This window comes from Sinocyclocheilus rhinocerous, unplaced genomic scaffold (genome assembly GCF_001515625.1).
Source record: "Sinocyclocheilus rhinocerous isolate Xijiao unplaced genomic scaffold, SAMN03320098_v1.1 scaffold1175, whole genome shotgun sequence".
Lineage (NCBI taxonomy): Eukaryota > Metazoa > Chordata > Actinopteri > Cypriniformes > Cyprinidae > Sinocyclocheilus > Sinocyclocheilus rhinocerous.
The window spans coordinates 122,193-125,833 of NW_015658517.1; the positions used below are offsets into that span (position 1 = coordinate 122,193).

General features: G+C 39.4%; 1 pseudogene; it reads right to left on the reverse strand.

The window, feature by feature from the left end:
• Positions 1–384: 384 nt before the first annotated feature.
• Positions 385–3,641, reverse strand: part of LOC107722447 (pro-neuregulin-3, membrane-bound isoform-like) — a 161,183-nt pseudogene continuing 157,926 nt past the window's right edge.

The window sequence follows — 3,641 nt, forward strand, 5'->3', positions numbered from 1 at the left end:
TCCCCCACAAATGGGGTTTGTAAACCATCATCCTGCTGTCCTTCCTCGAAAGCAGACCGACCCTCCTGTCCGTCATATACATGGAATATATGACATACATATAGTTTTGACATCTATTATATTTTTTCTTCTTTACAGTAGAGAAACAACATTGAGATGACACACTATTTGGTTTCTAAATTTAAGCTTTTGTTAAATAGTGGCATATAAATCCTCTTCAGTACCTCTTTAGATCAACATCCCACCAAAGTCTTCATTCTCTCACATCTATTCACATTGTGTCGTCAGTAAATCAGTGTTTTAAATTCGGTTGTCAGTAGTTGTACTTCACAATGCAGTAAAATAGTTCCAAAAGTAAGTATCTTGCAGAAGACACCAACACCAACATGAAGTTTCCAAAGCAATCTTTGCATTTATCCAATCAGCTTGTGGGATTTGTGAGGCAGGCCACACCTCTAACCCCATCAGAAAATAAGTTGTCTTTTTCGTCCCCCACAAATGGGGTTTGTAAACCATCATCCTGCTGTCCTTCCTCGAAAGCAGACCGACCCTCCTGTCCTCCGGTAGTCTTAGACAGCAGGTTGGCGGCGTACTGTGTGGTTTTCGCCCCCGATCCAAGTACGGTCATAGAAATGACGGTCTTTGCTCTCCTGGAGCTTGTACCTGATCCCAAGGCTGTTGTGTAGGTAACAAGGCTTTTGTGTTTGATTTGGCCCCTTGACATCAGTGCAGACTCGGAGCAGGTGAGTGTCTGTGGATCCTGCACCGCCACAGAGGAGCTGGCAAGTGATCGGCTGGAATTTGCCACTGACTCCGCCTCAGTCTCAGGATTGATTAGGCTGTAGCTGGAAGATCCCCTACCCCCATTATGCAGCTTGTTCCTGCCCCCCTCCCCAAAATCAGGTCCCTGAACGGAGGGGATAATGGGTACGGAGTGGGCTCGGAAAGAAGGGGGAGGAAAGGTCGTTCCCTGGTCGAGACGAGTGCACGGAACATCGGTGTAGCCCATCTTTCCTTTGGAATGGGTGGAGAGCATAATTTGCATATTCAAATTGCAACTGCTATGTTGATTGCTGTCCGAGTGAGACTGGCACCTAGAGGATGAGAAACCGAGGGAATTAGTGCTTACATCTCATTATCCATTACATTCATTTTGTCTGTTACACATGAAAGAAATCGCTCGGCCACTGAGAATGTAGTGAAAACAATTTTATAACAAAAAAACAATCACAGCAGTGATAAAATAATTTTGAGGTGGTGGGAATTTTGAATCTCAGTGTAATTATGTATAATCCGCAGCTTGGGCTGTGAGCCTGTGGTAGCATAAATGTTAACGCTGAGCTCGTTCTCTCTTCTGATGACTTTGTAAAAGATTGAATCCATTCCCATCAAAGCTTGTGTATTCTTCACCCAGACCTATGAGTTTATGAAGGCCACGCTACTTCATTTAGCTGTGGTTTTGATCTGCAGGAGGGGACTGCTTATCGAATCCAGCACACCTTGTGGTGACAAACCAAAAAATCTTTTGGTATTTTGCTGGGAGACTGCCGTGGTGTAACACTCAGATCTTGCGACGTGACCCAGGCGGGTTATCTAGGGTTTGTCAGATGTAAAATCATAGGAAATATTGTGGGTTCTCAAAGTTGAGGTTCAAACTGGCACAGTTATCACCCTCTTATCTAAACCTTGACATGATGACATTTAAATGCAGCTTTGCAAGAGCACCAAATCATTTTTGCTTCTGGTAAAAAGTGAATATAAAAGCTTCAGACAAAAATGCTAGGTTTTGTCACTTCCCAGAAACCCCAGCTCATCTAATCACTGAGTTATTGTCTGACATCAAAGACTGTTAAATAACAGGGCTTAAATAATATAACACAATACATGGGTATTAAAAGTGTATTCTAGCTGCAGGTTAATCCGGCAGATCGCAGCAAATCAAAACAATATCTAAATATAACCGCACCAATGGCACACACAGTTTCAATCCATATTTCATCTCTGACAGATAAATGTGTCTTTGCAGAGAGTTTTTTTTTTTTCATAAAACCGACAACATTCTGTGGGGGTCCTGCTGTCATAGTGAGGGGGATAAGCAAGCTCTGCATGCCCATCTCTCTCTCTTTCTCCCCTCTCCTCACTTCTTTTTTTCTCTATTAGACTGGAGGGTGTCTCCATGGCAACAATAGAGAGGTTCAGGGATGGTGTTGGTGTTTTAAAGCTGTTAAGTGTAGAAATAGGTCAATTCAGCCCCGGTCTGTCTCTCTTTGGGCCGGCCAAGACTGGCCTGAGAAAGGTTCAGAGAGGCTTATCAATATTTAATTAATCATGAACAATAATAACAATAGCTAAATAGTGCGGACCCCTATAGAGTGTAACCCATTGGTTGTGCTTTCAGACATGAGTTTAAATTAATTAAACAAAAGTCAAGCTAGCAGACTTTACAAAAACACAGAGAGCCCTGCTGCTGACACACTGGGAAAAAGAAGTGTGTAAGCGTGTTAGCACATATGTGCTTGATCACAGCCCTTAAATGAGTCTCCAAGCTCAAAGCTGCACTGTTTAAGAATGTAAATTATGGAAATAGGTCAAATAGAGAGAGTTTGGCAGAGAGCAGAGTTTACAAGTCACTGTGAAGCTGGATCAAGTTGGCATGGTAATGAGAACATTGCTTGGAAATTCAAGAGTAAGTGCTACTTGCACACATACACCCTACTTAACTGAAGGACATTATTCCTGCCATGGGCCCTGTCAATGAAATCCAGTTTCACTCTCTGAATCAATATTGTATGTTCCTTGGAAATCTAATTTGACTCCGGATCTGGCTCTAGACCAGTTCTATACAAAATAATTCAGCGATTATGGTCTTTATCCTTAACATATACAGGTTTTTCTTCAATTATGGGCACCTTTGGTCCTATGGACCTGACTTAATTTATCTACTAACAATGTCAAATAGTGTTCCAAAAAATTGGGGTTGGTAAGATTTTGTAATGCTTTTGAAAGAAGGCTCTTATGCCCACCAAGACTGCATTTCCGTAATTAAAAGTACAGTAAAACGGTAATATTGTGAGATATTATTACAATTTAAAATAATTATTTTCTATTTTAGTATGTTTTAAAATTACATTTTATTCCTGTAATGGAAAAGCTACATTTTCAGCAATTACATGTGGCATATTTCAGTGTCAAATGACCCTTTAGAAAGCATTCTAATATGCTGATTTGTTTGTGGTGCTTAATATATTTGTGGAAACCATGATAATATTTTAAGGATTCTATGATGAAGAGAAAGCTAAAAATCTTAGAAATCTTTTGTAACATTCTAAATCTTTTTGCTGTCACTTTTGATCAATTTCCTTGCTGAATAAAATTATTAATTTCTTTCAAAAAGGAAGAAAAAAAAACTTAAAAACCTTAACCCAAACTTTTGAAGAGAACATGCATCATTCACAAGAGAATTGTCATTTTCCCCGAATCATTTTTCTTATCCAACAAGTGTCATTTCCATCACATTTCAAATAATTACTCAAATTAAAGTGATGGAAAACATATTTATGTATTATTTTTTTGTATATATATATATATACATATATATATACATCTTCATTGTTGTTGCATCACAAAATACTACTGTGATC